This window comes from Sus scrofa, chromosome X (genome assembly GCF_054392235.1).
Source record: "Sus scrofa isolate SSC_HxYL_T2T_F1_AM1 chromosome X, Sscrofa_HxYL_maternal_Yorkshire_Landrace_v2.0, whole genome shotgun sequence".
Lineage (NCBI taxonomy): Eukaryota > Metazoa > Chordata > Mammalia > Artiodactyla > Suidae > Sus > Sus scrofa.
In genome coordinates, this window is record NC_139401.1 from 7,695,337 (window position 1) to 7,710,607 (window position 15,271).

A 15,271-nucleotide genomic window follows, 5' to 3' on the forward strand; every position below is an offset into this window, starting at 1 on the left:
GGCTGCACTGGTCTGTGTCTCACTGAATCTCTGTGTTGCTGAACGTGACTGTGGATCTAAGTAAAGCCAGAGGGACTAGGCCACCCCCAAGGTATCCTAGATTGTTCCCCAGGTAGCAAGGTAAAGGTGTCTCCTTTTAGGGCATGGTTCAGCACATGCTTACCATACGTGGAATTTCGACAACACCTTAGGCGGGAAGACAGTTTCGAAAATGTATGTATGAAGACGTGTCTTCTATCCTGACGTCCATTCACCCACTGCTCTCTCAATGATAGCATCCTGGCTTCTTTTTGTGGGGCAAACGGGCTAAGAAACAAACCTGCTGCCTCTGTTTTCAAGTGACCTTCCTTGTCGGGTGTTGGCTCTAATCCTCTCCTTATTTTTATTTATTTACTAATCTTATGTATTAAAGAAACATGTTTTTTCTCCTTCATCCCTTTATATCAGCAAGTGTTGGTTTCTGTCCCTGGAACCAATACCTAAATGAAAATTGATGCTTCTCATCACTGTTCCTAAAACATCATGGTTCCTTAAGGGGATGTGAATGATTTCAGATCCATTTGTGCTTTTTTTGGTCATCGAGGGAGGGGCCATTGAGGTGCCTTGCTGTGATGCTATGACTTGTGTGTTAGGAATTGCATGAGTAAGTGGAAAGTCTTCACATGGAAATAAGGACACGTAGTGATACGGATTCTTCCAACAAGTGACTCAAAACAGGAGCAGCCTGTGGCGTTGCGTTTTCTCTGGGGAAATAGATACGGTGATGGATTCCCTTGATGTTCTTGGATGTTCTGCCTCAGTAGGATGAGGTGGGGCTGAGCATTAAGTCAGAAGCTGGATAATGGACCTCGTGGTCACAGGAGGGACAGGAGTGATGACAGGGCACATGCACGGTGACTATTTGTAAATGAGGCTGTGGTGGTGTAGACGAGAACGGATGGGGCCATCACCCCTGGTGAAAACGGAATTGGAAAAACCCCCTTGTGAGCGTACATCACCACAACGTCAAGAATTACAGAGAAGGTATGGATGCTTGATTACGTTTGGCAGTAGCCTGTGGCACCTGATTTCTGTGCACATCCGTTTAATGACGCGGAAGTGAATGCACGTGGTGGGTGCCTGTGACGTCCTCATCTCAGGAGCTTTCACTGGTACCGTTATCTTTTACAAACATTTCTCCTCCCAAATATTTTTCAGGTTAGACCTTTTGGAGTTGCCCCCCTCGTTTAGAACAGGACCAACAGAAAGCATCACAGCGGGTGAGAACGAAGCCTAGTTAAGTGATCATTCTTAGAGGTCATGCCTTACAGCCTGGGCTAAATACCAGCTTTCTGTAGGGACTGTGTTCATAATTACAGCAGGAACCGCTTCAGTCCTCATCTTATCAGCAATTCCTCTGTGATTAATACCTCAGGAGGCACAGGGGTTGGAATCTAAGAAAAACAGAATGCTTAAACTGCTGTCCTCAGGAATGTAGAGTCCTCAGGTCATCTCTAAGAAATCCTTGTCCCAAGGTACTGAAATAACCAGCTGACAGTGTCAGAGAGACAAGCACGATAGACGCTTTATTCCAACAAATGGATACGGACTAGTGAGTTATTACTTTTTTTTCTTTTTAGGGCTGTACCCATGGCGTATGGAAGTTCCCAGGCTAGGGGTCGAATGGGAGCTACTGCTGCTGGTCTACACCTCAACCATAGCAACACAGGATCTGGGCTGCCTCTTGAGACCTACACTGCAGCTCACAGCAATGCCAGATCCTTAACCCACTGAGCAAGGCCAGGGATTGAACCCGTGTCCTCATGGATACTAGTCAGGTTCGTTACCGCTGAGCCACAGTGGGAACTCCTAATGCGTTATAATTCATGGCCCATGGAAGTGCTTTTTGTTGGGGCTGAAAACCTAAGAATGTACGTTCCCTCGTAAATTCATCTCTTGCACAGATGATGGTATTTGTATGGATTTGTTGGTTAGTTATTCATATCTTTACTACAAGGAACAGTTTGGATCAATTAAAAAAAGAACCAAATCTGATCAAGCAAGCATCCAGTTGAGAAGACTAACCAGACTAATATTTATTTTCTCCTTCCTTTTTTTCTTTTTGTCATTTTGGGGCCACGCCCATGGCACATGAAGGTTCCTAGGCTAGGGGTCAAATCAGAGATGTAGCCGTTGGCCTACACACCACAACCACAGCAATGCCAGATCTGTGCCTTGTCTTCGAACTACACCACACCTCATGGCAGTGGCGGCTCCTTCACCCGCTGAGCGGGGCCAGGGATCGAACCTGCATCCTCATGGATGCTAGTCAGTTTCGTTTCCACTGAGCCATGATGAGAACTCCTTCTCTTTGCATTCTTGTAGTTGTTTAAGGTTAAATCTACGTCTTCCGCAGATTTTTGCACAATGGAAACTAAAATCTGTATTTTGTGTTTATATTTAACTGAAATACCTGTGACTCCTATGTGTTACGAATCAGTTTATTTGCATTTCCTCAAATTGGCATCCCTTTCTTGATGCATGTAGAGTATCTGTTTTCTTTAGAGTAGACCTGTCAAATTTTAATGTTTATGTGAGTCACCTGCGGATCTCCTAAAGCACAGATTCTGCATCAGTTGTTCTGGTTTCCAGCTGAGCTTCTGTATTTCACACAACCTCCCCAGTAATGTTGCTTTAGTTTTTTGGAGTAGCATGGCTTAGGTCTTTTTTTCTTTTGTTCTTTTTTTTGGCCACACCGATGGCATATGGATCCATGGCCAGGGATTGAATCCGAGCTGCAGCTGTGACCTACACCACTGCTGTGGCAATGCCAGATCCACAACCCACTGCGCCTGGCTAGGGATCAACCCCATGCTCCCTCAGAGATAATGCTGGATCTTTCATCTGCTGCATTACAGCAGGAACTCCAAAGCTTACGTCTTTTTATGCAAAGCACCAGAGAGTAAACATTTTACCCTTGACGGTCCATAAGGAGCCAGAGACAATACAGAAACAAATATGGCTGTATTTCAGTCCAGTTTTATTTAGGGACACTTAAATTTGGATTGTACGGACTTTTCACATGTCACAAACTATTCATCTTTTTGATTTTCCCCAAACATTTGAAACTACAATAAACCCACAACAAACAAGACCATTCTCAGCTCATGCTGTGGATAAAAACAAGCAATGGGCCAAATTTGGCCTGGAGCCACAGTCCAGTGAGGTCTGTTTTCAGTCAGCATTGCCTGTTAGGTTGAATTGTCCGCAAGAAGTGGAACAGGCCTGGGTAAGGCATTGTTCTCTGCTCCTTCTCCAGATGGGAGTTTCTTAAAGGGGTTCTCAGAAGGAGCAGAAGGAGGAAAAGATTTCATGTTCGTGTAAAAAAATATCATCCTGGGAGTTCCCTGGTGGCTCAACAGGTGAAGGATCCTTCTTTGTTATCGCTGGGGCGAGGGTTTGATTCCTGGCCCTGGAACTTCTGCATGGTATGGGCATAGCCAAAAAGCTAAAATAAAATAAAATTATCCTGATTATCTTTCCTGGGCAAGTAGATAATGAATTTCTACATATTTATCTTACGTCTTGGCAGTTATGTTTATAGCCGATATCAACCATCTGTTGAACTGTTGTGGATTTAATGGAATGCTATGATCAATGGGACAAAATAAACCACACCTAGCAGGATTTATAGAAATTCGTCATTGTCTAAATTAAGCTATGTGACTGGAGCTTTAGCAGATGGCTGGGATTTCTCCTATGTCCACACTCTTAGTGCTAGTAGGACAAAATCAAACCTTCTCTATACACCCCTATATTAAAATTTTGCATCTCAGGTAGTACACTTCGCTGAGGGGAAGCAGAAGGTCCTATTGTCTTATGTTGTGTTGACTGTTTTCCACCTTGAAGCTGTAAGCTGGGACCACATCAAGCCAGATTTCATCCCTTTGACCATATACCATCCTTGCTTTCTGGGGTCCTGTAGCTTGTGAGTGACAGAGAAGGGTGGCTTCATCTTGGAGGAACAGAAACTCTGGCACTTACAGTGTTGGCATCCAGTGGACAGCGTGCAGCTTCATCAAATCCAAGACTGTAGATTGAAAGTTGTAGGTTTATTTTAAAACACCACTAAGAGGCAGCTGCTGTGGCACTGGTTTGATCCTTTGTCTGGGAATTTCTACATGCTCTTGATTCAGCCACCAAAACAATATTGTCGTTATGATTCTGCCCATCAATTGTAAGTTGTGCTAATTTCATACATTGTACCTAGAATCAATGAAATAATATTTCAAGCTCAGATGCACATGCAGGTGAGAATGATCTAATTTTCCATTCATGAGAAATTCTGGTTATGATGATGCTGATTCTGGCATAGGAACTACTTTTATTTTCTTTACTTTCTTTATTGTAGTAGGATTATGTTCTCATGAGTCAACAGAATCTTAGACTCATGGCTTGTCCCTTCTGAGGTAACTCAGCTACTGTATCCGCTAGGGATTTCTAGCTACTGACACACATCTGCATGTATTATGACTCTGACATGTGATGCAAGTTCCTTTCTAACTCTTGCAAAGACCACAACTGGTGTTTCCCAGAGGTTACTCAGATACTGTATCCACTAGGGAGTTCTAGCTGCTAACACACATCTACATGTATTATGACTCTGACATGTGATGAAAGTTCCTTTCTAATTCTTGCAAGGACCCCAATTGGTGTTTTCCAGAGGTAACTCAGATACTGTATCCATTAGGGAGTTGTAACTGCTAACACACATCTACATGTATAATGACTATGACCAGTGATGGAAGTTCATTTCTAACACTTGCAAAGACCACAGCTGGTGTTTCCCAAGCGGGTACAGCCGGTGTCCCCGAGACCCAGGAAGCGTGGTCGTCCACATGGAATTTCCAAGTTGTTGGTGCTGTGGCTTCAAGTCGGTGGAAGTGGGAAGGGTATTTGGGAGGCAGATCTGGAAGCTTTTCATGGTCTGATCTAAGACATCCACTTACTCTGCTTCAGCTGGAATCCATTCTCACATTCAACCGGAGGAGGTGGTGGGGATTGGGTCTTGCCTTTTACAAGCGCAAGAACGGTACTTAGTATTCAAGCTAGAATTCTTGAGGTTTCTTTGCTCACCTTAACTAGCCCCCTTCTAATCTTTTTAATGTCTACCATGTCCAAGTTCTACCCCAAAGGGAGAGATGACCATGGTCAAGGATTCAGGTGATAATGACTTTGCCTGCCTTTCCACCCTCCTTTAGCCCTCTGCGGCTTCTTTCCTGTGCCAGATGGGCCATGCTGAATTTCATTTCCTGCGAGTTGATGATAGTGCTCTTTAAATTATTCAGGGTAATATTTCTTCCCACGCCGGGAATATTATCTTTGTTTTAATCTCCTAGCCCATTGTATCCGCTAGTGAAACTTGTAATATTTTAGCGCCTCAGAATTTTAGAGTCACGGTTCCGACACCAGTTTAAATTTGCATGAGGGTGGGAGCTGCTTTCCAAAGAGCTATGCACACGTTGAGACATTCATTCCATTCGTGCCGCAGGTTAAAAACCCACGACTATGAGAGAAAAAAGCCAAGCTGTGAGTAGCTAGCACTAGAAGAAAATTGGCTCATTTTAACAAGTGACTTGGAGAATAGACGAGACTGCCAAAGATTCTGGAGTGTTTTTGCCTTCCTGTTTCCCCGTGGTGCTCTTGGAATGTATTTTGTGTTTCTGATCCGGGGATGTGAGTAAAAGTCCATCATTGCCAGCTGGCGGGAATCATCCAGGCAGTCAAGCAGGAGTCCTTCTCCTAAGGCTGGATCCTTATTCTAACATCCAGTGAAGGGCTCTGAAGCCTGAGCCATCCAGCACTTTGGGCTTGTGCTAATCTCATTCAGCCTGTTGTTCTGATTTTTTTTTTTTTTAAATAATGAATCAATCGTCCAGATGTCTTTGTAAGGCTGTGCACTGCAGAAAATAGTGTCTCTTCAGGGACCACAGGGACAGGTGTGATAATGCAAAGATTTAGTTTAAAAGCACAAACATAGAGTTCCTGTGGAGGCTTGGCTGGTTAAGAACTAATGTAGTGTCCGTGAGGATGAGGGTTCAATCCCCGGCTGTGATCAGTGGGCTAAGGATCCAGTGTTGCTGTGAGCTGTGGTATAGGTCGCATCCACAACTTGGATACCGAGTTGCTGTGGCTGTGGCGGCTCTGATTCGATCCCTAGCCCAGGAACTTCCAGATGGGGCAGTTGTGGCAAAAAAAAAAAAAAAAAAAAAAGGCAAAATGAGACAAATGGGACTACATCAAACCTCAAATCTGCACATCACAGGAAACAATCCACAGAGTGAAAAGGCAACCTATAGAATTGGAGAAAATATTTGTAAATCATGTATTTGATAAAGGGTTAAGAAGAAAGGCATATTCTAGTTAGGTACTGTGTCTGAGGTCTAAAGGCCATGGAGGTGCCCCTGGTACAAAACAATGCTACAGATGGCCGGTGAAGCAACTGTGTGTCACTGCTGTGAAGATGACACACACATCTGGGAACAGCGAATCACGTTCATTGTTTTATGACCGCGAAGTCAACAAATCTGGGAACAGCGAATCACATTCATTGTTTTATGACCATGAAAGTGAAACAACTTCTCTGGGCATCTAATTGATGTCTCCAGGGTACTTCTCAAGTCCTCAGTTATTTTTGGAGGAGTAGGTTGCGGATTTCTCCCTTAAAATTCATAATTCTGTGCTCTGTAGCTCTCACCTGTCTTTCAACAATGCAATTTTTTGCAATTTTATTGAAAGTACAAAAAATACGCCAATTGAAACTTTTTTGTCTGACTTTTAAGAAGACACATGAATGTAGATATCCAAATAATTTTGAGAAGGACCATAGAGTTGTACCTTCCAAGCATGACTCGAAAGTGAAAAGACAAATTGTTAACCCCAGTAGCGAGAGGATGCTGCTGTTTATTATTTGCTTTCAGTTGAATTTCTCCATAAAGCAGCATAATCGTGAGGATTCAGCAGTCAGTGGCTCATTTGGAAGGAGATGAGACAGGGAAGGACAGAGAACTAGGCAAGCAGTATAGTCCTTAGAAAGATAGTAACAGCAAAATCTATCATTTTAAGTTTTCTAATAGCTAACCCTAACCCTAAATATTTCTTTTCTTTTTGGGCCTCACCCATGGCACTAGGAATTTGCCAGGCTAGGAATCAAATACAAGCTGCACCTGTGACCTACACCACTGCTGTGGCATTGCCAGATCCTTAACCCGCTACACCACAGTGGGAACTCCTAGTCCCTTTTTTAAGTGGAAAAAAGCAGAGCAAGGTTAAGTTTAATAATAGACTTTTTTTTTTTTTTACCCTAATGTGTCTTAGATAGCATTTCAGGAGTTCTGTTGGCCCAGCAGGTTAAGGATCTGCTCAGGTCGCTGTTATGGGATGGCTTCAATCCCATACCCAGGAGCTTCCACATGCCAAGGAAATGGCCAAAAAAGAAAAATAAATAAATAAATAAATAAAAATAAAAATAAAAAAAGCAAGTAATGTGAAATTATTCAGGAGGTATGTTACATTACTCCCATTACATGAAGTCTTCAAAAATCTGGCCTGAATTGTACACGTCACGTGCGTCTGGGTTCAGACCGTCTGCTTTTCCCATCGTTCATGGAGTTGTAGTTGGCGTCCACCCTGTTGGTTTCCTTGGACCAGCAGTGAAGCCAGTGTTATCCAGCCAGTGTCTCCCTCTGGATGACTGGAGCGTTATGCTTCCAGGAACATGCTGGGAACTGACGTTAGAACTGTCCTAGGCGAGCTCAGGCGAGCTGTGATCTGTTTCCACCAAGCCCTGTCTCTCCACAGTGAACAGCTCCTCCCTGGAGTGAAACTCCAGGGGCCGTGGCACCTGCCAGGTGGAGAGACAGCAGAATCCAGTGGCTGGAGAAACCCAGTTGCAAAGTGGCTGGAACCCCCCTTGAGTGGTCAGGACGTGAGTGTATTGGGCCGCTGAGAGACTCTGCTGCATTATTCTGCAGTATTTAACCTTAGATCAAGGTCAGATCTCAGCACTCTGACACAAGGCTTCTATAACTAAGGGCAGACATTGGAAACACTACCTTTAAGGGTTGTTTTGGGTTTTTTTTTTCTGTTTCACAGATTCCACAGATACCTTTGTTGTTTAAAACACCTCCATTGCTTTAATTACAGTGCCTTTATGATTTAATTACCATTAAATGGTTAACATAATAAATAAATAAGACAGTCAGCTCTTGTAGGCATTGAATTATAGACGGGAGGGCAGTTTTAGACACTTTCTTCTTTTTTTTTTTTTTGTCTTTTTGTCTTTTGTTGTTGTTGCTATTTCTTGGGCCGCTCCCTCGGCATATGGAGGTTCCCAGGCTAGGGGTTGAATCGGAGCTGTAGCCACCGGCCTACGCCAGAGCCACAGCAACTTGGGATCCGAGCCGCGTCTGCAACCTACACCACAGCTCACGGCAACGCCGGATGGTTAACCCACTGAGCAAGGGCAGGGACCGAACCTGCAACCTCATGGTTCCTAGTCAGATTCGTTAACCACTGCGCCACGACAGGAACTCCTAGACACTTTCTTCTTGTTCTAGAGCCCTGGCTTGATTTTTTTCATATCTTAACAGTCAAATCGGAGGGCTTTATTACTCACCTCTTTCAATGCTACCAGTCAGGCAGACCTGTTGCAGTTTTATGAGAAGTACCCCCAAAATATGCCTTTTGAGAGTTTCTGCTTTAGACTCTTTTTTCAGCATAGATAAATCAGGCTCACATATACCTTTCACATAGCTTACTGTTTTTTTGGATACCTTCAAGCAAAACAATTTCCCCAAATGTTTTTCAATGCAAGGGATCACAGTAAAAAATTGTAAGTAATAAGACGGGAGCTCCACGCACTTCCTCTATTTTAGAACAACGTTTGAGGGTCCCCTACCAATCTCAGCTGACCTGTGTTTGTGGCAGCTCGGTTTCATTTCTTGAGTAGTACGCAGGACATTTTTTTGGGGGTGTGTGGTAGCTTTTCCTCATCAGTCTTCAGTGGAGACACCAACACAACCTAAAGAGTAAGAAGTTCTGACTTTATGGCCTGCTAAATGTACGCCACTGGGTTTTTACAGAAGCGCGAAATAAAAACCGAGAAAACCTAGCCTTTGTGGATATTGTTCAGGTAAACAAACATTAGGTATTTGCAGGTACAGACTGCATCTCTGTAAAAGCGCCTCAGTCCCTGAGTTTGAGGCCAAATGCTGCAGGCATAATCCTGTTATTTCAAAGTAGAGCCTCCCATCTTTTTATCCATGCTGTGTACCTGACAAAAACAAACAGACAAGTGTCATAGCCCTCCTTCTCGCAAAAGAAACCTTAGGCCAAGTGCTGGCTGCTGCTTTAATGGAAACGGCCATCCTGGCTCCTGCACAAGGAGCTGCAGGGAGCAGAGGCAGCTGGGAACCAGAAGCATATGCAGTTGGGCTTGGTCATTCTCTCCGCATCCCAGAGGCATGGCTGCAGGATGCTCACCAAGACACCCCGGATGGCTCAGTGGAGACAGCGTCGCAGCTGTGGACTTGGAAACTGGAGGGAAAAGGACTTTGCGGGCCAGATGTCATCTCCCCATCCTGTCTCCCATCTCCTGTCTCCCACTGGTCCAAGGTGCCCTGTAGGCCTTTGGCATCTGCAACTCTATGTTGCTCCTGGCCTCTTTAGCAGCTGCTGGGGCCTGATGCTTCAGCCAAGTCCAGAAATGCTGGGAGGTCCCTGAGTTTGGGCGTGGGACTTGTCAGCCTCAGGCGGTGTATCAAACGTGTCTGCCACGTGGGCAGAAAGTTAGAGGGGGTGGGGAAGGCTGAGAGGGTCTGTGAGAGCACATGCACTGACTTGTATCTCTAGTGAATAATAATTTGTTTCAATAATTGTACCTTGCAGCTTCTTTGTCAGAGGTTGTGAACTGAGGGTCCCCTGGCACAGCTTAAAAGTGCTGCATGGACCAAAAGTCTGTTAGGGTTTGTCTACACCAATGGATGTCTAGCCGATATGTAAACATGATTAATATAGAGAGTTATGTGCAGAAAGACTAATATATGATTAACATATGGGGTTATGTGCAAGATTATGATAAAAAGCACCCCGAATACGTAAAGCAATGAAAAGTACCATTTGCTTTAGGTTTTAGTGTAGATAACTTTTTGAAAACAACATGGAATTTTTACTGCACATAAAACCATTCTACCATAATTATTTTCCTCATAGCGTATTAGTTTTTATTCATTCAAATCCTCTCCTAAAGTTGAAATTTACACCCCTTCTTGAGTAGTAAGATTTGTTTCGAGGGTTCTAAAAGCATTGGCAACTGGCTTGGGAATTCCTTATCATAAAAGCAATGATAAGGGCTTAAACGTTCCAATCAAAGCTTTTGTGCTGATTTAAATGGTCTTTCAGGTTAATTCAAGTCTATCACACTCTATTACCCCTTTCCCTCTTTTATACATGGGATCTGACATTATTGGGAGCTTAAAGTGATCTGAGGGAGTTCCCACTGTGGCTCAGTGATAATGAACCTGACTAGTATCCATGAGGATGCGGATTTGATTCCTGGCCTTGCTCAGTGAGTTGAGGATCCCTTGTTGCCGAGGGCTGTGGTGTAGGTCGCAGACAAGGCTCAGAACCTGTGTTGCTGTGCCTGCGGTGCAGGCCGGCAACTACAGCTCTGATTTGACTGCTAGACTGGGGTCGAATGCTGCGGGTGTGGCCCTAAAAATAGAGGAAAAGTAATCTGACATGTGTATTTCATTAAACATCACTGCATGTCAATCATTTGTCTTGATCTCATTTTTTTACCATAGCGCTTCCTTGAATATCTTCATTTAACCATTACTTATTGTTCTATTACATTGCTTCCTTCTAATGAATGATCTTTCTTAGGGACATGTTCAAAAATGTGGGTTTGCTTGCTACATATTTTTGTGATAAACATGTTGCATTTTTAAATTTTTTTTGAGGCACTGAAGGGATGGTCTAGGATGGTGTAGTCTGGCATAGCTTATCGCCATAGACGGAATTAGAGAGGGGGTCACCATTAGCACACTGAAAGTATGCCTTTCGATCCGTTAGAAGGGTGATATTGCTGATCAATCAAAAGAGCTTTGTCATTGACCTCTGTGACTGCCACCTTGATCCTAGATGGGGAGTCACGTGCCATCCATTTGTGTATCAAAAAAAAAAAAAAATCAGGGTCACATAATAAAGGTATCTATTTATTTTGCTCAGTTTCCCTTGCCCTTAAAATAGATATTTGGCAAGCCGTTGTCCACATAGCTTCCACTGTCCAGAGAAACCTAGACAGGAGACTGTAAATGCACCTGACAGTGTCTGATGTATCTTAACTCTCCTGTTAAACTGCAGACTGCGGGGTACGTTGCAGAGTGAGCAGAGCATCTGTCTGTGTGCCTGAGTGATGACAACCCTAGCACCCATAATACCGTTTACACAGGGTTTCCACTACGCGTTATCGAAGCATTTCTCTCTAACAACCCTACATTGGAATATCTTGCCCTCTGCCAGATTCTGAGATAGAGTGAGGGACTAGTTCCCGTCGTGGAATCCTCACCCAGACCCTGTCAGGTGGTCTCTGGGATAAAGAATCTCTTTACTGAATCCCACAGAAACCTAAGGAGGTGTACCTTTGTGTTTAAATTCCACAGAAAATAAGCAACTTGTCCAAGCCTCCCTTGCTTACAGAAGCTCACCCCAGGAGTTAAGGTTGGATCTCTGCCCCCTCATTTGTCTGTTTCTATGCTGCTGATCCACCGTAGTGAAATATAGTTTAAAAAAGCATCCAACCCATGAGAATTAAATTTTACCTCCAAACCAGAACACCACGCTGGTAAAATATTCCGTGTGAAGTGGGTTTTTTTTTTTGTTTTGTTTTTTTGTTTTTTTTTCTTTTGAACCCAAAGATTCTTACTCTTTTATTGATCTACGTTGATGTACAATATGATATCAGTGTCAGGTGTAAAACATAGTGATTTATAATTTTGAGGGTTGTATTCCATTTATCATTATTATAAAATATTGACTCTGTTCCCTGTGTCATGCAATATATCCTTGTAGCTCATTTATTTTATCCATCGTAGTTTGTACCCTTTACTCTCCTAACCCTACCTCTGGGACTCCTGAAAGGAAGCCCTGCTGGCCTTCTACGCCATGTGCTCTGGGGGCTCCGTTTCTCAGTGCAGGAGCCCCCACTTAAGCTGGGTCATCCTTGGTTCTGAATCTCTCACTCCTTTGGGAGAACTTCTGCAGTTTTCATTATTCTCTTGTTTCTAACTTGCCCACCTGGGGGTATGGGACTTGACTCTATTTTGTCCCTGCCCATCCTATCAGCCTTGCTTTTGTCCCTTCTTCACCTTTTTAGTTGTAGAAGGTCTTTTCTCATACATTCTGGTCTTTTTCGTCAGTGCCTGTTCTGTAAATTGTTGTGATCTTGGTGTATCCATGAGAGGAGGTAGGCTTAGTGTTTTTGTACTGTGCCGTCTGGCCGATCTCTGAATATTCTCCAGGAGATGGATTCTTAAAGCAGAATATTCCTTTTTTTTTTTTTTCCTTTTCTTTTTTTAATTTTATTTTCCCTTTTGGTCGTCCCCATGGAATATGAAAGTTTCTGGGCCAGGGTGAGCCCAAGCCACCCTGGATCCTTAACCCTCCATGCCATAAGGGAAATCCAATCAGACTATTCTTTGAGGTGGTGATGGGGTAGGTTAACTCTCTGATACGAGGTTGTCCATCAGGGTGGAAGTGTTCATTTCCATTCTCCTTTTAGGATTGTGTCTGGACCTGATATCAGCGTCGTGTTTAGTCCCAAGGGTAGGTCAACACAGCTTCGAATTTCACCTAAGACATGTGAGTTAGCCAAAAACGTGTTCTTGGATGCACCTTGAAATGTGTATCTAGTGTTCATGTTGGTGCTTGAAGGACCGATGCCAGGTGGTAACAGGTCCCATGGACTGAAGTATCCCAAATGTCTCAAGTCATTGTGTTGAGACAATCCACAGATAGATTAATTTTCCAGTATCGAACAGCATAGTGAAGCTGAGCTACAGCTGGGTCACCATATCAGTGGGATATACCATCATCGGATGTTGAATGTAGGCTGAACCAGTGTCTACGAGTCATGGTTCAAAGAGAAGGCAGACCGTCTTCTCGAGGGCTGTAACCGTGAACCTTGAGGTCTTTTTAAGGGCTCTATGCATGCACGTCCTGCTGAGAGAGAAGGCACCTCTTGCCAAGCATGGATATTTTTGGCTCTTCCCGTAGTCAGGGAAAGTGACCCAAATGAGGACGGCTGGGGTAGCCGTATCCATCATTTCACCTGAGGCATAATTCTGATCAAATGCAGTGTTCTCATTTGACACTCAGAGGCAATGGGAGTACAGGCTCAAAAGGTGAATAATCACCAACGTGGCTTCCCTAGTGCCTGACTTCACGGAGCAGCCAGGTCAGACATGGGACACAGGACAAATATCTCCCAAAATTTAATTCCACAACCCCTGGAGAGCTCCCGTTTTGCAGAGATGGCAATATTTATGGAAAGGATGGAGTGGAGAGGAAATAATTGCTATCTAGCTGTGCAGCACGAGCACGTATAGGAGCTAGAGACGCAGTATTCTGGGTGCGAATAGAGTGTATCTAGTGAAACGATAAGGAAGTGTGGCCTCCATATCTGTCGGCAGGGGGATTAAGATGATGGTTTTTAAAGGGATGTCCTGGGGAGTTCCCTGGTGGCTCAGTGGAAACAAATCCAACTGATGTTCATGAGGCTGTGGTTTCGATCCCTGGCCCTGCTCAGTGGGTTTAAGGATCTGGCGTTGCTATGAGCTGTGGTGTAGGTCTCAGACGAGGCTCGGATCCTGTGTAGCTGTGGCTGTGGTGTAGGCCTGCAGCTACAGCTCTGATTTGACCCCTAGCCTGGGAACATCTATACGCTGCAGGTGCAGCCTTAAAAAGCAAAAGAAAGAAAAAAGTGGGGGAGGTGTCCTGGGTCTTTGGTCTGTGACTAAGGAAGATGGACAACCCAGTGGTTGTGAAAAGCAGTGATTTGACTGTCAGCCAGGCCTGGCTTTGAATGCCTGACTCCCCTGGTTTCCATGAGGAAGTTCTTGGGATCAGGAGGATATGCTGCTGCTTCATGAGTGTTTGCACCTTCTAGTTGCTGGTGGTGCCCCAGTAATGTCCAAAGTGCTTGTACACTCTTTCCAGTGGTTGGCACTTCCACAGAGGGCTTGTGAGTTTTCCTTCCCTCACATCCTTGAGGCTAGTGTCCTCCTTTGTGTTTTAAGGATAATCGTACATCCCCAGGTGGTTGCCGACAGATTGAAAGAGAAAAATATATATGAAACTGCTTTGCACAAGGCATGATCTGTAGCTGCTGTGCAGTCATTGGTTCCCTTTCTTACTCTTTCCTGTGCTTCCATAGCCCTTTGAACACCTCGGAACACACTGGCCACCTTGTGGCCGAGAGGAGTTCCCGGGCCAGGCATCAAACCTGCAACCCTGCAGAGACCCGAGCCACAGCTGTAACAATGCTCGATTTTTACAGTGCTGAGACACCAGGGAACTCCTCCTGAACACCTCTTTGCCAAAACATTTATTTTGATACATGGAGATGCCACTATTTACAAATGAAATTAGGGATTTTTGGATACTAAAGGCTCCTAGTATTTACTATATGCCTAGAAATGATTACATGGCATTTACTGACCATCCTTTGAAATAAAATACAAAAGATTAATGGTCTGAAATTAAATGATTACATTTCAATATCGTAGTGTATGAAGACATGTTAAATTTGGTAATACCTGCTTCTTCGTCACAGAAAAAATTACATCTGTTTAAAAAAAAACACCATTATCATGAACTATTGTGTGTGTGTGTATATATGTGTGTGTGTGTGTATGTACATATATACACACACACAATAGTTCATGAATCACATATGTATGCATCTATATGTTTATGTATATCATCTACATGGAATATAGGGTTATGGTCACCTTGGATGGACTTGACTCCATAGACCTCAAGTCTGGTTGTTGAAGGACCTGCCATGGTGAAATCAGGCTATGGGGGAAAATCGAGGGTCCTTTTTGGCAACTTCATGGCGGGACAGTTTCTCCGCAGGTGGTCGTCTGTTGTATGTGTGGAGGATTAGAGCTCGATTTTCCTCCTTTATTTATCAATTTGTTTGCTTTCAATTTATTTATATTTTGGCCTC

At 43.9% G+C, this 15,271-nt stretch overlaps 1 long non-coding RNA gene across 2 annotated transcripts in view; it reads left to right on the forward strand.

Annotated features, from left to right (window-relative positions):
- LOC102166006 (uncharacterized) overlaps nt 1-15,271 on the forward strand; it is a 316,146-nt gene that overhangs the window by 126,293 nt on the left and 174,582 nt on the right. The window lies entirely within an intron of this gene.